The following is a 24,204-nucleotide window of genomic DNA, read 5'->3' as shown; positions in this document are numbered from 1 at the left end:
CAGGCACTACACATTACAATAATTATTAATAATTGTTTTATGTTTTATGCTTTGCTCCTGCACTGCAGTGATTTGTTTGTGACCTCACAGGAAAAAGCAGTGCCATCATATTATGTTACTTTCAGTCATTCTGAAGGTGTAACTGTAGCAATATCATCCAAGGAAAATTTTTGAATTTTGGAACTGAGTTTTTAGATTGTGCATAACTTTAGTGAACAATGAGGCCAAATTTTTAATATACAGTGATGTGCAAAAGTAAGTACACAACACTTGTAGAAACGCCTTCAGCAGTAATAACTTAAAGTAATCTTTTCTGTATGACTTCTGTCACATCGTTGTGTGAGGTTCACAGATATTCATTTATTCAGCTCTCAAAGAATCAAGCCAGTTATGAAGGCAATAATGGATATAACCTGGTGCTAGCAAGGTAAAAGGTGGTGTCCAGTGAGAATATAAATCTTTCATATTATCTCGTTTTATATTTTTCAATTTTGACTAGAGATGGATCGATTCGATACTGACCTAAATTACTGGATCGAATATCAGAGAGAAATAAAAAATGTAATCCGATCCATTAAATATCACAAAAGCAACTCACAAAACTTGTGACATGGCGTAACTCAGCTCATAACCTTAGCCGTTGGAGCAGTATGCTTCACGTGATAGAGCGGCTGTGGCGTGCAAGACCTGTTGGGGGTCTGGTTGAGCATTTGTAGCCTCGCTACCAAACCGGCATTTCATCTCAGAGAAAGGTTTCCCATAGAGAAGTAAAGCAAGTGTGTAAGTTCATCTCTGAATGTTTATAAAGCATTCCCACGTTAAGCTTAACGACCGATATATGGAGTGACTGCCTCTTCTCTCTCCCTCCCTCTCCTGCTGCTACTTCAATCATGAATCTAATCAATGATCAGCTGATCAGCCGATCAGCACCAGGATCCTTTTCTAAGTAGCTGACGGCTGGTAACTGTGCGGGGGCGGGTCTAGCAAGATTTTGCCAGGGGGCCAGGTAGGGCATTAACAGGGAAAGGGGGGCAAAAAGACATACATTCTTTCTAATTGTCATGTCTACACTGTAAAAAAAAATCTGTCAAATTTACGGTAAAATACCGGCAGCTGTGGTTGCCAGGAATATACCGTGTAAAAAATGTGGAATCTGTAAAAGACAATACGGTATACTGGTTTTGTAACCCTAATTTTTAAGGTAGACAACGTATTATTTTACCAAAATCATGATAGAAAAAACCAAATATATTTGTCAATTATACAGCAATTTAATGTAAAAAATGCAACTTTCCATAGCTTTTTACGGATATTTGCAGTAAAAAAAAAAGTAATAATATAATAATATTTACAGTAATTTGTTGTTAATTTAACAGTAATAGGATAGACCCTATTATTGTAAATAACTGTAAAAATAACAGAAATATGTTAAACCTTATTAAAACCTTTGACAGTAAAAAACACAGTGAAATTGTATAACAAATTACAGCATTTTATTTTGACCAGATACATTTTACGGTAAATTCCTGGCAACCACAGCTGCCGGTATTTTACCGCTAAAAATACAGTACAATATGAGGAACATAAATGGTTTACCGTACATTTTACATTTGCAACCGCTAAATATAGAAAAATCTAAAGATGCTCATATACAACCAAGGTAGAGAATATTACTGATAAACAATGAGAAAATTTGACATACCATTTGAAAACAGACTAAACATATTATTTTCTCTATTCCTACAAAACAGCATAGATCTTGAGAATACAGCATGTGTCCATATATATGGCTGGTAATCCATGGAGGAATGAATAAACATGAAACAAAATATTACCTGCCCCTGACCTATCAACAGTAATGAGTCACTGGGTCCTGCCTTGGTGAAGGAAAGGACTCGGTGGAGTTTCTAATGCGCATGGTGTTGAAGATACAAGCTCTGCAGGAGTACTTCAATGTCCATCAGGAGTTCACTTTGGACTGGCAGGATCCCCTCTGCAGCAAAAAAAATGGACAAAGTTTGATCAGTGCTTGAGCAAAATGCACAGAAATGAACAAAACGTGCTGCCAAAACCAGATCTAATGATAAATGATTTCTTAAGTGTAAAATATACAGTTCTTAAAGGATAGCTATTGTCAAAATGCAACCTGGGCTGTTTTTTTCAGTTTTGTTTTTTTTTTACTGTAAACGAGACAAACATATATCTAAAAGCATAATTACGACAAACAAGCCGTTTTTGAGATTGACCGTGATTTTGTTTTGTGGTCAATAGCCAGTGAATGGGAATACTAGGGGGCCGGGGCATAAATTTGAGCACATCAAAATCGATACAGTAAAAAAAAAAAAACAAAAAAAAAAAACAGCCCAGGTTGCGTTTTGGCAATAGTTATACTTTAAATCTACTTATGTAAAAGTTATACATAGACAACGCAGCCCTAATCACAATCATAATTTGTTGGAAAACGTATTTAAGTTTCGTATTGATTTATCATAGAACTTGAAGTTAATGGCTGAATGCATGGTGATGAGACCTATCATTCAATCTACATTTTATAGCGTATGAAACTGCTCACCTGGACATGAACCTGAGCTCGGCTGATTAAGATTAGTGTCTCCTGTCCATCTTTCTTTAGCAAAACTTGAATAATACCACTGCTTACCTCTTATTGAATCTTTGGGTGCAGACTTAATTGAAGAGCCTCGTATAAACAGGCAGGGTGTGATGTTTAGGGAAACCAAAGAATACAGCCGCCATCATTTCTGCCAGAAGACTCATTGGGTGCAACGAAGCTTTCATTGTGGACTGGCTAGATACCTTCTGCATTCAGAAGGAAAACAAGAAGGGCATACACCATAAACAATAATAACTGACAAAAATAATGAGACAAGAAATTAAAGTAACAAAATAAGTGCAAATCAAGTTTCCCTGTGTTACAGTGTAGCTGAATGTTTTTCAACAATTTGATTTACGGTAAAACACATACCAAATATTTCCAGCCAAGGTTTGTTTCAATCTTCAGCATTTTTTTCCTGCCATTGTCTTGAAACTGTTTCATCTGTCTCTCTCATTTGATGCTGTTTACAAAAACAAAACAGCAATATTGTAAAGGGAAAAAGGAAAATTAATTTAATGGAAAAAAAAAAGATTATGACCTGAAATCTCACCATTTCCTGAGAGTCACAGGTCCTTTGAGTATCCTTATGGTTTCTGCTCAAATTCAGTGTCTGAAAAGGGCAGGAACAAAACAAACCTTTTTAATCATAATAAAGACAAAATAAGATTTAGAGACAGACGACAAAGAAATATGTAAAATATCTTCTTGAATCTGTTTACTTTACTAACCTTGAAAGAGACTCTTGGGTCTTAGCTGTGCCACCACCCTTAAACCTTAAAACAGATGGAGATGATATGCTGGCCTGGCTTGAAATTTCCATATTTGGTGCTGTAAAACAATATCACAAACAATAGATTAATTGTACTTTTTGGACCTTGGCCAAAGCATAATAGAAAAAACAGAAAGTCCTTCATGGCTATTGTGCAATGAAATCATAATACTTACTGGTTTGTTTCTCAGATGTCTCCACTCCTAATGATTGTAGTGCCTCCAGTACAATTTCAAGGATTGAGGCAGACAGGTCCGGCAGCACCTTAGTAATGGAACTCCTTATGCTGCCCCCCATTTCCAAGATGTCTGATAAAAGAATGTGAATAAAGGTCAATTTACACCAAGTGGTACCTTTGGTCTTAAAATATGAAGCTGATCTTGCTTGATACTACACTTTTATACAGTGTTTCGTAAGTACCAAACTAACAGCACCATTATTGTGACAGCACACTGTGTTTCAGTGGAACCATTTGGTACCCATACTTCATGTAAGATGTTAATGGATAGAAATCAATTAAGTCAATGGGTTTTGACCAAAAAAATCATTTTATTTAAAACAGCTTACTATCACTTATGTCACACAGAACATCAGCAGGAGGCTCAGTAGAGGGCTCTTCTGATTTCTGCCACAGATCAGACTCTAGCAGACATCTCAAAGTCTCTCTTAAAGGCACATAATAGGCAAACCTATCTTTTCTGTTTTCATCTCTCCCTAAAAATATTTTCTTTGGTTCCGCATAGTTGAAGGCTTTTTTAAAGATCTGAGCTCTGGAGTGCACTGTCCTCAATGGCCCGGTATGACATGCAGAAAAAAGATCATAGCTTTTGACAGACTCACAGACTTTGTTGATGTCCTCCTCTGATAATGATGTGTCATCTTTTAACAGTGATGCAAGTTTACCCAAACTGTATGTCTGTCCCAACTCATGCATGTTCTGCATTTCCTCTACAATGTTCTGTATGGTTGAAGCAGGCAGTAGAAACTGACCCTGCAATTTTAAGTAGAATAGTGAAACGTTTCTCAGAAAAAGATCACAGAATTCAGGGGGCATTTCCATGTTATCTTCATGTGTAATAGACTGTGCAGCAGGCTCGGAAATCAAGGGTACAAAGTCATCTGATGTGGTTGGAACAGATGATGATTGACATGCAGACTCTCTATATAAATCACCAATGCTGCTGTCTGAAAACTCTGTGTTTACGTGACATGTGAGCAGTAAAAGATGATTCAACTCTAAAGGTATTTGTGCATCCTCTTACTGGACAAGTGACCACGTGTCCTTCCACAATATGGCTCTTCAGATGAGCTATTAACTCTTTAGAGTTCTGACACTGACGTTCACACATCGCCATTGCACATGTAAACGAAGAAACCACCGCCACACCAGTGACATGGGTGGGGGCAGTGTCTTCGGTAAAAATGAGCCTTAAACGCGCCATACCTGGTGTATGTCTGCTTGCAGCCTGCTTCAATACACCGAAAGAAACAACGTGGCTCATTCCGATGCAGTTTACAATGAAGCACGTAGCCCCTTGATGACTGAACTACCTTACCACAGAAATTACACGTTAACATAACTCCATGTACTTTGGTAATTCCTCCCTAGCGAATTAAGCACGCCATATACAGAAACTAATCCAGAGCAATGCTTCCCTCGCAACAGTAATGCTAACTCAACTCACAAATGCTAACTAAATTCACAACCTCACTCATAAAAAACGAACTGCTAAAATTATCTATAAACGCTGGGCTGGTGGATTTTTATAACAGAGATAACTTGAAGTTGCATGTACTCACCTCACCTCGAACTAATTGTAAGCTGCCAGGATGTCTACAAATTCCGAAGATGCTGTGGTCCAAGCAGCAATAAATGGCGCTAATATACGAGTTCAAAACTGTGTCCGTTAGCGAAGCCAACTTGAGTCTCCTGCATGAAAAAAAGAGCGGTTGGCACACAGCTCAGCAGCGCGCCGCGCTATTGGTCATTTTCAGGTGACGTCATCCCGCAATGTAACGTCGCTCTTTGTTTCTTTAGGAGGTTCGAATTTGATCAGAAGTCACGTCTGCAGACCGCTGCAGCCACGTCTTACCTTGCTTCCCCTTTTTTTGGTGAAATGGTTCGCTCATACTGCACAATGTTGCTACCAGATTTTTTTTCTCTGCAATTCGAACGTAAAACGTCTGTACACAGTTTACCAGCAGTTTAGCTACCAATCAACAGCGATCACACAAATTCAAAATTTAAGGCCGACCCACTTAAGGTGGTCTGATAATATGGCGTGAAACACAACAACATAAAGTTGTTTTAAAATAATAATTAAAAAAGATTATTGAAATCAATTTTATTCACAACCATAAACTTTATTTTTAACATCTTCTTTTGCTGTTGATTTTTTTATCAGAAGGTTAACAATGATATACTGCAGGCCTAACTTTTAATCTGTATATCAGTATCTGAATTTTAAAATAAAAAAATACTATCAGTTTTATTGTCTTTCACTGCTGATATTTGCTTTTTTTTTAATGGTATGTACTGGTTGTATTATTACGGTGGACCCTATTTTTTAACATCTTGTTTCTGTAAAAATGAATGTTTTTGTTTGCTTAAAAATCTACAGCTTTATACTGTGAATTCCAATGTGCACAACCCCAAAAGATGTAGTTTTACTCAAATAATACCGTAAAATCTAAGTTTTTCAGACATTTTCAACATTACAATATGTAATTGTAAAATGTATGCATATTTATTTGTTTTCACAGAAAATATTTATAATTTCAACATTTTATTACAGTAAAAAACAAAGTTTTATCCAGTCTCACAATTAACGGTTATTCAATCTATTTAATACAGTAAAAGGAAGTTTTTGGTTTTACGCTCCATTACCGTTGGAATTTGACGGTGTTTTGCTGTATATTTTACTGACTTTTTTTACAGTGTAGCTTTTAATAAACAATTATCTGAATCTTTTTTTTTGTGTCCCGTTTGGATCTTTAGCCATCAGAATTGTTGTCTTAAGGCCAAGAAAGATGCCAGGCGGATTTATTTTACCAAGTGGATCATCATGGCCTTGCCATATTGGTCCATTTGATTGACCTTTATTATAATTATGAATTTATTTTATTTTCAGTTGCTACAAACGGGACAGACATGACTGGGGGATAGGACAGGGAGAAAGAATGAAAGAAAGAGAGGGAGAGAAAGAAAACCAAAGGGGAGAAGAGACGGTGAGAGGGGGGGGGAGAAAGAAAAAAAACAAACAAAAAAACAAAACACCTGGGTCACTTGTATGGAGAAAAAAAACAGAAGAGAAAGCAAACAACAAAGAGCAACATAATAAAAAAAACAGCACCATCACAATAAACTAGCTAGCAGTAGATATCAGTAGATACTAAATAATAAACGATATTGTGCAGCACGCAAGATAGACAGCGCACAATGTGCTTTGAGGCAGCAGCCAAGAAAGCTGTAGTCCGCGTCTGTGATAATTATCTGAATCTTACAACCAAAGTTTTCATGTGATGTCAAATGTATAGAAGTCCATTATTGTATATCAGAACTATTAAGTCAAATTTATAACATAGTAAGCTATAACACTTTTTCCTTTGGGAAGATACCATCTGTGCAGTCTGCAATTCAGTTGAAGAAAGATATAGAATCTATTTAATTATTGTAGAAAAATAATTGATTTCTGTGCATTTTTTTTTCTTTACACGTGCATTAAATTAAGGTTGATTACGTCAATTAAGCATTGTGAGGCGGAGGGCAGGGGTTGGTTCCCTATTTTTTTTTCTTTTTGCTAGGAGTTGGCAACCCTATTAGTTAGGTTGCTTAATATTTCTACTAAGTACTCTTTAAAATACCACAATAGGAAGGATGGTGTAGGTTTAAGTTTATTAGATTGATCAGTGTTGCTGAACCATGAAATATTTTGGGTGCAGTGTATTTTTTGCACAAGGTATAACAGAATAGCTTTAGTTTTATTTTGTTTTTTTAAACTTGAGTATGAACTTATACAAAATGCAGCAAGATATTTAAAAAAAAAACGTTTTATTGATTATAAAATACCCTATATATAAATATTTATATCGGCAGATATCCAAATTTCTGATATCGGTATTGCACATAAAAAAGTGATATCGTGCCATCTCTAATTTTGACACAGCATGTCAGACAGCATGAGATCTGGACTTTGACTACGCCACTGCAATATGTTTATTTTTTTTCCTTTCAGCTATTCTGTTGTAGAGTTCCTGATACATGACATAGTCATACATCATTATCCTGTTGCGTGACACAGTTGTGGCCAAGCTTTAGCTTTTGGACATATAGACTCACATTTGACTGTGAATGCTTTTTGGTATTCAGAGGAAGTCCTGGTTGACTCGGTGAGATACCGTAGTCACATGTCTACAAAAGAAAACCAAATCATCAAAACAGCAAAAAGTGCCACCCTTTGATCTCACCAGATATTTGTCTAAGTCAAGATATTACAATTTAGTATTCCCCCTATTAAATACAGAAATGTCTCAATGAGTATTTAGTTCATAGGTTATTGCAAAATGTCATCATTAATTTAAATGGTTAATTCTCTGCACTTTCTTAACAAATCCCACAAAATAGGAAACAGAAAACGCAGCATAAAGAAAACTCCTCCAAAAATATGAAATTTAAATTGTTAGCACCATGCTGTATCCTCCTGTTGCCTTCATGACCATCCTGATTCATTGTGCATAGATTCAACAGCATGCTGGAAATATTCCTCAGAGATTTTGTTCCATTTTGACACAATAGCATTGCATGGTTGCTGCAGATTTGTCATCCGTCCCTGATGTGAATCTCCCATTTCAATACATACCAAAGATGATTGACTGGACTGACATCTGGTGACTGTCGAGGTCACTTAAGTTCAGGGAACTCATTGTTTGTTCAAGAAGCCAGTTTGATGTGATTGTGAGTTTGATAGCATTGTGATATGCGGTGTTACCTTGCTGGAAGCAGCCATCAGAAGATGGGTACAGTGTGACGATAAAGGGTGATTGGTATGGTGAGCAACCATAATAGCCAGACATTGTTTTTCATCCTCCATTGTCCAGTTTTAGTGACTTTTAATCTCAATTCTCTGTTTTTAGCTAACAGGAGTGGCACCTGGTGTGGTCTTCTGCTGTTGTAGCCCATCGGTGAGACCCCAGAGACTGTAAATATATTACCATGCAGTTTGTGAGGTTACCCCAAGGAAAGTGGCAAACTGCATATAAAAACAGTCAGCAGCAATAAATGAAACACGTTTCTCTTACTAATTAAATCACAAGGATGTCACTGCGTGTTTCCTAATTGTATTATAGTTGATATTGACCAGTTAAATTGACCAAATTGCATTTACTGCAATGTACTCTGTTTTTGTCTGTGTTTTCATCGCTTGCTGGTTTGATTGTAATGGGCTACTTTCAGCGGACATGTAATTACTCCAAGATGTTTCCCAGCAATGCAATTAGACATGCTTTATTTGTTAAGATACCAACTGACAGGGTAACAAGGGAGCTAGTTACCAGTCTTTTTTCTCTTTGTCTAGGTGGAGTGTGGGGGGTAGAAACAGATGGATAAATGAATACATAGACAGTTGCTGATCCAAGGAGAAAATCAAACACTGCCCAAGTAAAGACAGGCATCCTAAAAAAAATCACACCTGCAGTCTTTGTACTAAGCTATTGACAATGCTACATCGTAGGCTGGGGAAAGAATCCAGCAAAATGCAGGTCATTGCCAGGTTACAGTGATAATGAGCTGTGAGGTTCTGTAAAATGTATTGTGTTTTTAAAGCATGATGATGCAAGCCTTGGTAATGATGTGTCTGTTAGATGCAGTGAAATTAGCTGCTGATGTCAGCAACTCGTTTTATTGTGTGATTACTCTCACACAAAGCAGACAATGATATGAAAGCCTTGCCAGCAATTAACATAGTGAAATTATTCAGTAAGCATACCTGTTTGCATGAGAATGTTTTATCCTCAAAAGTCTACTGTAGACACAATGGTTATTTAATTTAATTAACACTTGAGGTCAATTCTTCAGTAACACAAGCTTTTTTTGGAGAAACTGTGAAATTAAAGATAGAACCTAAAGACAGGTAATAGCTCAATATCCTAATCCCCTACAACAGATATTGTAAAACATCCCTCATACGCCTACGCACTATTAATAATTTTTGTGATAACCTTGCATGGCGTGTGAAGGTGATTCTCAGTTCTAACAAAGCCACGCTAGTTTATATGTTAATATCCGCACTAAAGTGTTGTGTATGTGTGTGCATGTGAGGTGTGTTATGTCAAATCAAACCGAGCTGATCTCTGGGGGAAATCCACTACCTGCATGGCTCAAGGTGATTATCACACGCACACACACACACCAAACGCATGAAGGTGAAATTAGCCATCACACCATCAGCATGGCTATTACCAAAACCTCTGTATCAGCGGCTTGAAGAAAAGAGCTGCAGGGTGTGTGTGAGCGTATGAGTGTGTGCTGGGATTGAACTAGGGCTATATTCCCACTGGTGCTGACTGGGATTGTTCTCGGACTGGATGGATGGGTTTCTGGCTTTGGGCTAGTCCAGGCTGTCTCTTACGTCTTTGTATGAATGCATGTCTTCACATACTTGCCCTTGTGTTCGTCTGTCCCCCCTCTGTGTTCTTACCAGCTCAAGCTTACCCACCACTACACCCCTACACATTTTCATATCATTCATGACATTATGTGCATGACTCTGTGTGACTCTCCCTGTGTTTTCATTTGGCTTTACGTTTTTTCCTCCAGTCTGCTCTTAAATGCTTATATGTCTGTTAGACTGTCACTGTGTCAGTCTAAATTCAGGTGTCCCAGGGCACGATAAAGTAATTTTCTCTTGAAGAGGTGTCAATGGTCACAGTGTCCCAAGGGTCATTTAAAAATCATTGCAGAGATGCCTCTTTAATCATTATGAATGACCTTCAGCAGAACCTTAGCTGTCAGCGTAGGTGTGATTGCATGTGTCTGTGAATGTATCTGTCTAAGTATGTAGCAATGTAGGCATGTCTGAGGGTATATGCATATATTTCTATTTAGTCTGTAAGAGGGTCTAAATGTGTCTGTTTCTGTGTTGGATATTTCATTGAAGGTGATGTTCCCTTTCCCCAAAGGGTCTAATCCTCAGAACTGAAACCTAACTACTTGAAGTTTTTTCTTTGTTAAAGACTTTGACATGTTCATTTTATATTTATTCCCAAATAATATGTGTGTGCTGTATTTGTAAACATTATTATTGTGGGGTCTTTCTATTTTACCTTACAATTGAAAGCATCTCAGAGAATTGAATGGAATTAAACAGCAGACTGACGGGGGCACAGATACAGCTGAATGCAAAAATGAATGATATGTATAATATATTTCTTGGTGGTTAAAACTTTTTTTTAAACCACTTCCCAGGCACATAAAAACACACACTGTGTTGTATATATGTGGACAGATAAAGCTGCTCTCCTCCATGTAGCAGCCACCCTCAACACCTATTAAACTGTTACTGGAGGTCTGACCCTGACCAAATAAGATGCTGGTAAATAGCCTTATCCATTCTGCTACTGATCCGAGAAGCCTGCCACGAGAGGGCTGTGTGATGTCAAGTGGCTGGCAAGGACACACATTTTACATGCACACACACACACCTACACAAGCACACACAAAAACCTTGCCAGTGGTAGCCGTCTGGCAAGTCTTTGTGTAGCACTGGAGATAATGCACCACACACACACACGCACGCACACACACACACACACACACGATGATCTCTTTCTCTCTACCTCTCTCTTTTTCTCTCTTGCTCCATCACACACACACACACACACACACACACAGTGTGTGTCTCCTTCATACAAAGGCAGCCAGGGGGGCATATTTGTCACTTACCCAGATGTTTTTCCAAGGTCCCTTATTCAAAGTAGTCAATCATATGAGCAGAAATGTCCCTAACGTGAGCTCCCTTTGGAGTACTGTCTGTGCTCAAATTTGTGTATGTTCACCCATGCATGTGTGTGCAAGGTCAGTAAAGGACACGATATGAAAGTGTTGTTAACCTAAGACACATGGAGGTAATGTATTAATAACAACTACAATACCACACATGCACAGCAGCCACAACAAAGGCAGAAGCCATTTTCCAGGTCTAATAAAGTCCGTCACTCAAACAAACTCAATTTAACTGCTCACACACTTTCTGAATCTTTAAAAAAAGGTTTATTGACAAGTCTCTTAGAAGCACATAAATTCTATGGGAAAGGATGACACTGACTGCAATACGTTAACCAAAATACTGTATAATAAAAGAAAATCTACTTATCTGTATTTTTTTGTTAAATTATCTTATCTAGTTGATTGGTATTAACCAGACGCATGTTTTTGTTTGTTTTTTAAATGATACCCCCTTTAAATTGCAAGGTTTTATATCTCAGTACAGTAAACCATACAGGTACAATACAAATAAACTGGTACTTAACTTGTCTTACAATTAGTTAAATACAGCCTTAGAAAACTAACAAAACATGAAATATTTGTGTTATTTATTTAGCAAATATTAAGCCAAACTGCAGAAGCCGTGTGTGAAAAATTAAGTACACCCTTACTGATTGCTTAAGTATTAAGAGCGTAAATAGCACATAATTAACTGATCATCAGCAAATGTGAGCGCATGTATAAAGAAGACAGTTCTGGAGCCAATGCAAAGGAGGTTAGACATCAGCAATGATCCTTAAAAAGGCAATTGTTGGAGCTGTGTGGTATTAAGGCCATTTTCAAACAGTTTGAAGTCCAAAATTCTGCAGTAAGAAAGATTGTTCACAGGCTGAAAACATTCGAGACAGTTGACCATCTTCTGAAAGTGGCCATCCCAGAAAATTCACCCCAAAGACAGATCGTGTTTATGCTTAAAAGAAACAAAGCAAAACAAAACCAAGAGCTGCATCTCAGATTCTACAGGCCTCAGTTGGGATGTTAGATTTTAAAGTTCATGACCGTATACAATTAGCAAAAGACTGAACAAGTATGGCTTGTTGGAAAGGTGTGCCTCCTCTCTCTAAAAAACCCCATAACAGCATGGCTAGCTTTGCAAAATTGTATATGACCCAACCACAAGAGTTCTCATTTGTCATTTGAACCAAACGTGGTCCAAATGACTCATCACAATAATTAGTGTCATGTTTGGTGGAAACCAAACACAGCATATCAGCACAAACACCTCATACCAACTGTCAAACGCAGTGATGGAGTTGTAATGAGTTGGGCTGGTTTTGCTGTCAACTGAGCACCTTGCAGTCAACCATGAACTCCTCTGTATACCAAAATTTATTTGGTTTTTTAAACATATAAATACAGCGTGTAATATGCAATGCGTTGTTGTTCATGTCAGACCAAATTTATTTTATTTTCTAAGACCCAAGAACTGACCAAGGGTGTACTTTCTTTTCACCATGACTGTACATTCCCATGTGCTATTCTTTTTCTTCTCACCCTCATCCCATTCTGGTCCACATTATTTGGTGAGTTAGTCATGTAAGAGAGGTGTATTTAAAAAAAACATTAAAAATGAGGATTAAAAATGAAAAAGATTTAGAAAGTTACATGTTGGACCTTGTATAGTGTATACTACTACATTTGGAGGTCGTTAGCCTCCTCAACCTTACTCTATAATGAAGAGGTGCTGCCTGCCTACTGAGCTGTCTCGTCTGATAATTATTTTTGACATTACCTGCTGAGAGCTGGAAGGGAATTATCCTCCACAGCGTCTGCTTGCCATACATTTTCCATGTAAATGACCTTAGTCACTTTCTTTTTTACTGTAATAACAGTAGAGTTAAGTTAAGTTGATCTGTATGACTGCATCCATCACAATTTTGCAAGCACTGATTTAATAAAAAACTTAAAGAGATGAATGGATCTGTTATTATTTTGTCAGTTTCTCTTGCCTGATTAGTTGATCTAGGGACTACAGTTAGCCTAACAGTTTAATTGGAATATCATGAGAATTTTTCACTAAACAGTGTAAGGCAGTTCCTTCCTGTTGTAATCAGGGCATGCATGATTTTTGTATATAGAGATTATCAATAAAGTGCAATAACTGCACATTTGTGTATCAGTTTCTTACTTTAAATAAGTATATTAAAGTGTTGTTCTTTTTTTTAAATTGACCAGGTTTATATCTGGTCATTAAAAACAATCAGATTGCTCTAATGTGCCCTATCATTTTTTTTCCAGAAGTTTTTGGTAAGCTCAGTTAGAGTTCACAATTCAGAACTCGCATTCAATATATAAAAAAGAAGAAAAGAAAAGTCTACAACAACAGTAGCAAACTTGCACTGCACCAAAACCCTTTATAGTACATAATATGGAAATTTGTGATTTTTCTTGGATATGTATAAACTGGAGTAAATGAGTGTGAGAATGCCTTAGTTTGGGTGAAAAACAACCCATCTGTCTTAATATTCCCCATGCTCAGCACAGACAGACTAATGACTATAATGCATCACCTGGAAATTGTATTTCAATAAAAAGTAAGTGCACATGTGTGTGTCTCCCATTTCTGTTTGGAACAGTTTTTCCCTCACTCTGTTTATCCGTATGGCAACAGCTGTTAATTTAACATGCTCTACACGCCACGCGTCATATATGTCTAATGAATTTGCTCTCTTTCCAATCCTGTCTCTTTAATGTTCATACAGTGAATTTGATGGGTGGGGTACGTTCACTTCAATTGCCGTTAAATTTCCATTAAAAACATGTAGATAACACCAGCAGTGCAGTGTGGCACACTGTAGTGGATGGAAGAATGGATAGGTAGATAAATTGAACCATCCAAAGGTTTTCACTTGAACCACCTTAGGTAGAGGTTTGTATTTCATCTTAAAATTTAAGATGGAATTGACGTTACTTCATCCAATACAAATAATGATTACAAAGAAAACAAACAAAAAAACGATTGCCCTTATTTTTACTGCCACATGCTTACTGTTTACACTCACTGTACACTTTATTAGGTACATCTTGCTAATAATTGTTTGGACCTCCTGGGGTTTTGCATTCAGTGATGCTCTTGATTGTAACAACTGTTTATTTGAGTTACTGTTGCTGTAGTTAGAGTTTAGAAGTATTCTGGACATTCTCCTCTGATCTCGGTCATCAACAAGGCACACTTTCTCTGAAGTGGCTGGTGAGTGTATATTGCATTGTTGTGCTCATCTTGACTGACACAGAGCCAGTCATTCCAACCATGGATTCAGGAGTCAGTCTCAGCTAGTTTGCCATTCCAGGTGCTTAAACATGATTACTTTATCTTCTTTAACTATATTTTTAACAAATTTCCAAAGAATTTGAAAAGGTTAACAGCGAGCATGTTTGAAACAAAGGTTTTCTTCAGTTTCCAAGAATAATGGCTAGTACAAGTTACATATGAGCATAAATCTAAAAGAAGTGCTTGTTCAGTCTTTGACCTTAATTCAACTACTGCTCACTACAGTGTGCAATAAGTCATTATTAAGTCATGTTTCTAAAATGACTATTGATTTTCTCACACAGCAAGTACTAGCCAAGAGCAATGACAAAATGCAGAAGCAGAGATAAGAGTGAAGTTTCTATGAGATCAGTCCCTGCAGACGATTAGTTATTATCCACAGCTGCTGATGAATCGCTCATCGCTGTGCTGCTTTGATCACTTTGCTCAAGGTAATTTCCTCTTATTTTGTAGTATCCCTGGCAGAAAAATCAATGACTGTTTGAATTACTTTGAATGGCTGAATTTGTATGAATAGATAAGTAATGACTGAATGATTTATAAGCTTTAATGGGGGGGGGGGGCACTTTCTGGGCACACAATTCAAATGTCTTCGTGAGGTTTAACAGCTTGAACTGAAATACGAGAATCCCAACTTCCTGGCTGCTTGACCTCATCTGCCGCCGTGGCAGATTCCACGCCACGTTGTTGAATGTTACTACTGTCACATTTTAAATACAGTTATTAAAAACACATATTGTGTGCATGTTTGTGCATGTGTATGAAAACCAATTAATCTCTATGTCAGAACATCTGGAAGTCTATGCGTTCGAGTCCATTAATGCCTCAGAATAGAAGAGAATCCGAAAGAGGAAAGATACTCGTCCATGCATGCACACACGCAGAGCGCTGTATGTCTCTGATAGCTTCTATTATCTAGGTCTCCCTCCTGGCTGCACATCAAACATGGATGAGCTCCAGCCATAAAAGGCTCCATTTTCCTTTGATTTATACAAGGAATAAAAATCGGAAAGGTGAAAAGTCCAAACCATGCATATTTTATCAGCTCACTGACACCAAAGACAAGACAGACCAAAAAATTTAACATATAGCTAAACCCAAAATAGACCATGATAGGACCAAAGACAGGAACTGCAATACTGAACCCCATTGATCTCAGTGACCAAACACCTTCTAACCTGATGTGTTACAGACTAAACTGGTAATCAAATTTGATCAACATGGAGATGAAGTAGATGATATGTTTTATATTTGTTCTAAATTATGATGGAGATGGAGTGAACAGATACTGTGTTAGGATCAATAAACCATTCCTCTGGGTCCTGTTTGTCTTATATCTTGTTAAAAGACACCAGTGATACCATCAGTACTGTGCCAAAGAGGGGCTTTATCTAGGTGTCCCTGTGGTTTTAGTTGTTATGAGAGAGAGGGTGAGGGGTTGTGAGGAATGAGTTTGTGTGTGTAGGTGGGGCTGGTGGAGGCTTGTGTGTACTGATAGAGTTTTGGTCACAATGAACATTATTATTATATTTTGTTTCATTGTCGGCCTTAGCAATGGTGGTATATTTGCAGCAGTATCTAGTATCTAAGACAGTTGTTGAAGTGGTTAGCATTGTTGCCTCACTCGTCATTTGGAAACTGTCCTTTGTGACCGTGACATTGAATGGTTGGCTGTCTCTCTGTCTTGGCCCAGTAATGGACTGGTGATTGGCTGGGAAATGCTCCTGCTTCTCTGTGACTTTGGTTAAGCGGTTAAAAAATGAATGTATGTTGAATAAAATTGTACACATGACATTGGACATCTCTGCTTAGACTGCTGTCCCATGTGGCCAAGACCTAGGTAAGGGTTAGAAAATGGATGGATGTTTGACTATAGACAGTCGTCAGAGACAATTCCATCTCCTTTCTTTTTGTTGGTTGAGGTCTTAAATATCTGTTAGCCCTATCACAAGCTATATGTATCTATGCTCCTTCCTTCCACCAGTCTATTTTCATATCTAAATTGCTGCACACCTAGCCCTGCTCCCATTCCCTCCTTCTCCTCTCATCCTTCCTTCCTGTCTCCTCTTGTTCCTACTTCCCATCTTCTCCCCTTCCCCTTCTTTCTCCGTTAGCCATCCTGTCTGAATAATGCAGTGGCCACACAGCTGCACTACCATTGTTCCAGCTTCAATGTTAATGTTGTGTCCTTGTCACAATTATTAGGTCACTATCATCCATCAACGCTAATCATTGTCATACAGATACGAACAAACAAAACACATTATGGAGAACAAAGGCACACACATGTAGAGAACAAAGGCTTGTATGGAGCAAAGAACCACGTTGTGGTTTATGACACTCGTGTTAAATTAAATGATGCACTTTGAAAAGGCAAACACAACAGGCACTTTATCATCAGAGAGAAATGAAAAAAGGAAATTAATTTCTGTATGAAACCTTGATCTGAATTTAATGGCAGCATCAAGTCTCAAAAATGCTGGGATGGGGCACCAAAAGAACAGGACAACATTAGCAACTGGTTTCCTCAGTTCCCAGAGGTTTACACTCTGTTGCTAAAATAAGGTGACCATGTCCCAACCTTTTGAGACATTCTGTGTCATGGATGGCTGTGTGGCAGGCAGGGAAGCAGGAGTGGTGGATCCAAAATGCAGGACTCAGACACAGAAGTACAACTTAAAGCGCAGCTTTATTGCTGGGAAAACCTCTTACTAAACTAAACTCACCAAAAGACAAACAAAAACGCTGGTGGACTAAAACACTGTAGCAGAAATACTGAACTGGCACTGGAGACAAAACACACACAGCTTGTTGAGGATGAACAGACATTAACGACGCAACGCTGACACAAAGACACACTGGGCTTAAATACACTGAGGGAGTCATCAAGGAATTAGAGACAGAAGGGGGACACAGCTGGGAGAAATAAGACCTAACGAGACAGGGAGAGCAAAGCCGGAACACTGACATCAGACGGGAACAAGAACCTTCAAAGTAAAACAGGAAACAAAACACACTTTACTAAGACACGGACTAGACAGAGAGAGACAGACTTGACACTGACCAAAGTCTACTAAATAATCATCATAATCAAAACAGTATCACTGATAAATCATAATCTAGAAAAACACCAAAGCATGAAAAACAGAAAGCTGGGTCAACATGACCCAGAACCGTGACATTCTGCCTTCTGTTTTTATTGACACTTTGCAATGTATCCCAGCTATTCTATTACTGGGGATTAACAATGACAATGTTTGCTGCCACACAAGCAGACTGGGTGAGAATGGGAATTTGAGAGCATTTTATCAATAATAAAACTTCCGCATCTTCTGTGTCGATCACATCGTTGGGGTCTGGTTTTGCTTTAAATTTCTGGATTTCAAGAATGGAGAATGCTTGGGACTGAGCATGGCTCTTTTGCAGGGTCATTTGTTCATCAGACAAATCCTTTTTCCTTAAAGGGTTATGTATAGATTTGGCCCACTACAGGGCTGAGGATGAAGGCTAATATGGATTAGGTTAAATAAGCCCATTGAAACATGAAAGGCTGCTGATAGCTGATGTGGGAGTATCAGACATCTACTTGTAGAGACCTGAGGCTTTGGGGTATTGGCCGAGTGTGTGTGTTTCTGTGTGTCTGAGTGCTGCAAATGAATCGATAGCGATTAGAGCAGGCTGGGTTCTATTGCCTATTTAATTATCCTCCATCAAACAAACACGGTAGCATGTTAAGATCACTTGGGCTGCAGTTCTTCACATACACACACCCTCACAGAGAGAGGGCAGCAGTCAATTTTATTTTTCAAATAGAAAAAAAAATGAGAGGATCAAGGTCACCAGCAGAGAAGGACAACGGCCCTTAACCCCTGTTCTCTGTTAGGGGGAAATCTTTAAAAAGGTAATCAGCGAGGCTAGTTGGCAAGATAGAATTGAATATGAATTAAGTAAGAAGAATCTGATTTCTCTGGGTTTACTTGATAAGAGTCAGTGTTAGTGTCTTTCCTTTTGGAACTGGAAACTTGGGCAATTGATCTTACGTACTGTTCATCAGCTCAGCCTCATCATACATAAAGCTTTGTCTGTTTTAAAGCATCTGAGCTGTTGTGGTCTACTGCCACCATCTGACTGCATGAATAATAAAGAATGGCAACATGTCAACGTAAAAACAAAACAAGCCATTTGGATGTCACAGCTTGGAAAGAGCAACATGGCCCCTGTCAGCGTCTGACAGACAGCTGTGAGAAGTGTGTGGTGTCTGATTAGTGCCTCTTTCTGTTTCTCTCTCTCTCTCTCTCTTTGGCATGATTACATAACAGGGTATGTCTAGTAAAATCTTGTGTTGTGTATGTGTTGTTACAGTATGTGCTGACTGACTCAGTACATATGTGTGACATAGATTCATCCAATAGTCTCTCAAGGATTTATTAGAGCGTCGTAAAAGTTTATAATCTATCTGCCCATTTATAATCTATAATGGGCAGCCTGCTCTTTCTCTTCTTTCTGCATCTGAGCATATCTTTTAGTAATCTTGGGCTTCTTGTGTATTTGTTTTTTTTCTTATTTCCCTTTTCACCTAATCTTCTCTCTCTGTCACTCACTTGGCTCTGAAACTATTTCTGTGCACTCCGAATTCCAGATTTTCTTTCAGAAATAATCGAGCATTTGTTTTGAAAGCAATGTTTTGGTTGCTTTGCTTTAGCTGATGAACTGTGACCTGACATCATGATAAAGATACCACTGTTGTACGAATCTTCATAAAAATATCTAGTGCTGGGCGATATGACGATATATATCGTGTGGACGATAGAAAAGTGTCTATCATGCCATTTGTCTTCTACCGTTTCTAACCTAATTTTATAAATTATTACATAAAATATATCATTAAACAGCCTGTGGCAGATATATTAGTGTTGTCTTCTCACTATACATACTCTTAACTTTATGCAAGAGAAAATAAAGTTAAAAAAAAGATATTTTTTGCAAAGAAACTCCGTCTTGTGGTTTTGCGACATGGTGCTGCTTTATGTGCATGCTTTACGGTAACTCAAAACGATGGACGTGCGACAGGTTGCAGTTTCATGCCTGGACATGCAACAGGAAGAGACAGCTACACAGGCAGCCCAAGAAGAAGCACTTTTACCGAAAAAAGAGGGGGTACGTCTGTGATTTGGTTACATTTTGGGTTCAACAGCACCAACACGTAGCAGAAGACGCCCATTTGACAACAATTCTGATGGCTAAAGATCCAAACGGGACACAAAAAAAAAAGAAAAAAGAAAATGTGGTATCGAGGCCGATAAAAAGAAAAAAAAAGAAAAAAAGAAGACGCCCATTTGCAAGCTATGCTATAAAACTATTCCTGCACCCAATGGCAACACAACAAATCTCTTCTATCACCTACAGAAGGTCCACGAAGAAGAAAACTCAAGAATCCAGAAAATCCGAGCTAAACCAAGTTGTGGAACGATGGGAGCAAGTTGGGAAAAGAAAAACTATAGCCAGCTGAAGATACAGCAGTCTTTCGCACAAGATATGCCGTATGAGAAAACGTTCCAGCGCCATAAACAAATCACAGGAGCCATCTCGCGTTACATTTGTAAAGGCATGGTTCCTGTTTATGTAGTTGAGAAGGACAGCTTTCGTGACCTCATCAAAGTCTTTGATCCGTGGTACGTTATGCCCGGTCGTAAGCACTTCAGTAAAGTTGAGTTGCCTCGCTTATATGATGCATGCCGGGCCAAAGTAGAGAAGGATGTTTGCAGTGTCGTGCATTATGCCTTGATGACTGACCTATGGACGAGCAGAGATACACAGCCCTACATGAGCGTAACCATCCCTTTCATTAACAAAGACAGCACCCTCTGTGCTCGCTGTTTACAGACTGCATACTTTCCAGATGACCACAGGTCAGGTGGTATATCGTGATATATATTGTTATCGTGACATAAAATAATTCATATCGTGATAAATATTTTTTCCATATCACCCAGCACTAAACATATCTGTACATGACTATATATACAGTGGGGCAAAAAAGTATTTAGTCAGCCACCGATTGTGCAAGTTCCCCCACTTAAAATGATGACAGAGGTCAGTAATTTGCACCAGAGGTACACTTCAACTGTGAGAGACAGAATGTGAAAAAAAAATCCATGACTCCACATGGTAGGATTTGTAAAGAATTTATTCGTAAATCAGGGTGGAAAATAAGTATTTGGTCACCTCAAACAAGGAAAATCTCTGGCTCTCACAGACCTGTAACGTCTTCTGTAAGAAGCTTTTCTGTCCCCGACTCGTTACCTGTATGAATGGCACCTGTTTGAACTCATCATCTGTATAAAAGACACCTGTCCACAGCCTCAAACAGTCAGACTCCAAACTCCGCCATGGCCATGACCAAAGAGCTTTCGAAGGACACCAGGAAAAGTATTGTAGACCTGCACCAGACTGGGAAGAGTGAATCAACAATAGGCAAGCAGCTTGGTGTGAAAAAATCAACCGTGGGAGCAATCATCAGAAAATGGAAGACATACAAGACCACTGATAATCTCCCTCGATCTGGGGCTCCATGCAAGATCTCATCCCGTGGGGTCAAAATGATCATGAGAACGGTGAGCAAAGATCCCAGGACCACACGGGGGGACCTGGTGAATGACCTGCAGAGAGCTGGGACCAAAGTAACAAAGGTCACCATCAGTAACACACTACAACGGCAGGGAATCAAATCCCGCAGTGCCAGACGTGTTCCGCTGCTGAAGCCAGTGCATGTCCAGGCCCGTCTGAAGTTTGCCAGAGAGCACATGGATGATACAGCAGAGGACTGGGAGAATGTCATGTGGTCAGATGAAACCAAAGTAGAACTTTTTGGTATAAACTCAACTCGTCGTGTTTGGAGGAAGAAGAATACTGAGTTGCATCCCAAGAACACCATACCTACTGTGAAGCATGGGGGTGGAAACATCATGCTATGGGGCTGTTTTTCTGCCAAGGGGACAGGACGACTGATCCGTGTTAAGGACAGAATGAATGGGGCCATGTATCGTGAGATTTTGAGCCAAAACCTCCTTCCATCAGTGAGAACTTTGAAGATGAAACCAGGCTGGGTCTTCCAACATGACAATGATCCAAAACACACCGCCCGGGCAACAAAGGAGTGGCTCCGTAAGAAGCATTTGAAAGTCCTGGAGTGGCCTAGCCAGTCTCCAGACCTCAACCCCATAGAAAATCTGTGGCGGGAGTTGAAAGTCCGTGTTGCTCGGCGACAGCCCCAAAACATCACTGCTCTCGAGAAGATCTGCATGGAGGAATGGGCCAAAATACCAGCTACTGTGTGTGCAAACCTGGTAAAGACCTATAGTAAACGTTTGACCTCTGTTATTGCCAACAAAGGTTATGTTACAAAGTATTGAGTTGTATTTTTGTTATTGACCAAATACTTATTTTCCACCCTGATTTACGGATAAATTCTTTACAAATCCTACCATGTGGATTCATGGATTTTTTTTTCACATTCTGTCTCTCACAGTTGAAGTGTACCTCTGGTGCAAATTACTGACCTCTGTCATCATTTTAAGTGGGGGAACTTGCACAATCGGTGGCTGACTAAATACTTTTTTGCCCCACTGTATATTCTATGCATGGTCACCAGCCTTAGCTTTGATACCAGCTATTGAACAAACATTTGAGTTTTTGCGCTCCACAATGACATTCAAACAGAACTGTAAGGCAAAACGTACTAAGTTCAATTTTGTAATAGAGTCATCATCACCCAGAAGTGATCCGGACTCTGAAAGCGAGCTAATTTAAACTGCTAAATGTTTTATCAGATATCTGTAGGTTCCTCTCAGTAAAGAGCACTTAACACAACTTCATCTGCTAACAGAGACTAAGTGAATTACTTTTTCTGACTGAAATGAGCCTTTTCAGTCTTGCTTGACTTATGTCCTTGTATGTGTCACTTTTTCATCGTGGAAACAGATTTTTTTCCCCCTTTTTTGAGCACAGTTGCACTGCTGTTTAATCCAGGAGACTGTCAGTTCTATGTGAGCCAGTCACCTAACAATGTATCTGCAGGAGATGAACAGGACTCCCACTGCTGGAACTCTACAGCACATACCTAAAATACTGTCTTCTACTTTGCAACTCTATCACAGTGATAAGACAGGCAGTAGAGTGTATGTTATCTGCTCTAGGTCTCACACACAGGACCACTGCAGTATTTCACTTCTTCTCTCTCACTCTCACTTCTCCTTCCTTTTTCTTTTTTTTTTTGTTCTTTGCCGAGTCCCGCCTCATCACCTCTCTTTCTCTCTTCCCACTCCTCTGGAGTTCTCTCATCTTTCTCCCCCCTGCTGCATCCTCTACCCCTCTCTACCTCTTTCCCCTCCTCCCCACATGTCTGTCTGTTCGAAACTGGAGCAACGTCTTAATCGAGGCTCCCGGACGTGACGGGAATTTCTAAGCAACCCCAGCTCTGCAGTACAGACACAAACACACATACACACACAAAAACACACACATTCTGCTTGGCAGCCAATTAACAGCCTGCGATCCCGCACCAAAGGAATAACTGCATGTTGATGAGCTGGCGGCCGTGTGCGCTTGTGTGTGCATGTGTGATTATGATGAGCTGGTGGCCGTCAGAGCCACTTACACAGATAGAAGGATATGTCTTTTATGTGTTCAAGGGAACGAGGGGGATTATGGTGCATTAAAAACCATCTCCGTGAGGGACAAACTAAGACAGTAACAAGGAAGTGTGAATTTGTGCCTGGGATTCTCTTTGTGTGTGCGGCACTGTCCCGACACTTTCAGGATATGTGGGTGTCGGTGCGTATAAGAAGCATTAGGAGAACAATGCAGATGATTTACTTGGAGCGGAGCCTTGCTTTCTCCTCCTCTTCCTCCTCCTCATCCTTCCTCTATTTTTGTTACTTTTCATTCTTCTCCACCTCCTCCTCACTTCTATCCTGCCTCCACTTTTGAGAGTTCATCCAAAGGTGAATGCTTGACAAAAAAGAAAAAGAAAAAGTATCTTTCCCACTCCAAAAAATCATATATTCTCTTTATCTGTCAAAAATATTGACACCAACCATGACACAATATCCCCGAGCAGCAAACTGCTGTATTTGCCAGTCGAGGTTTCATCATCCGTCTTGTTTTCTTGAGAGACACAGTAAATGTTGAAAAGACTGTGGGTTTAAAACCTGGCTCCATGCTGTTTCTGCCCTACTTCTCTGCATCATCATCATATTAGTCTTTGTTCTATACTCTTAGGAAAGGTAAAATAAGTAAGGATAGATGAGAGGTATAAACTGCTATTAGAAAATCTGACAAAAATAACATTCAGTGCTGTAAATTATCAGTTGCAACATATTACAAGGCATGACAATAATTAATTGATTAAAAATATATCTTTACATATTTTGGTTGGTGTGATTGTTTAGTTTGACGCATAAACAGTTGTTAATTTGTTTCTATGTGCAGAAGTATACATCCAGATGAGG

The 24,204-nt window shown here is 38.9% G+C and overlaps 1 long non-coding RNA gene across 3 annotated transcripts; it reads right to left on the bottom strand.

Annotated features, from left to right (window-relative positions):
* Positions 1–1,379: 1,379 nt before the first annotated feature.
* LOC147325698 (uncharacterized) lies at positions 1,380–6,289 on the bottom strand. Of its 3 annotated transcripts, XR_015130374.1 has the most exons (8): positions 5,477–6,289; positions 5,184–5,313; positions 3,560–3,691; positions 3,343–3,442; positions 3,165–3,224; positions 2,984–3,074; positions 2,660–2,817; positions 1,380–1,993 (listed from the first exon to the last, which is right to left on the bottom strand). It is a non-coding gene; the product is annotated as an uncharacterized LOC147325698 (long non-coding RNA). The 3 variants fall into 3 exon arrangements; XR_015130375.1 differs by having other exon boundaries at positions 1,381–1,993; positions 5,189–6,289; XR_015130373.1 differs by having other exon boundaries at positions 1,385–1,993; positions 5,184–6,288.
* Positions 6,290–24,204: the final 17,915 nt, after the last annotated feature.

This window comes from Aulonocara sp. 'chitande type north' Nkhata Bay, linkage group LG7 (genome assembly GCF_057382095.1).
Source record: "Aulonocara sp. 'chitande type north' Nkhata Bay isolate Kocher_YH1m ecotype deep benthic linkage group LG7, A_spYH_male_GT1.1, whole genome shotgun sequence".
NCBI classification, from domain to species: domain Eukaryota; kingdom Metazoa; phylum Chordata; class Actinopteri; order Cichliformes; family Cichlidae; genus Aulonocara; species Aulonocara sp. 'chitande type north' Nkhata Bay.
The sequence above is the reverse complement of the archived record's forward strand: the minus strand, read 5'-3'. Positions and strand labels throughout refer to the sequence as shown.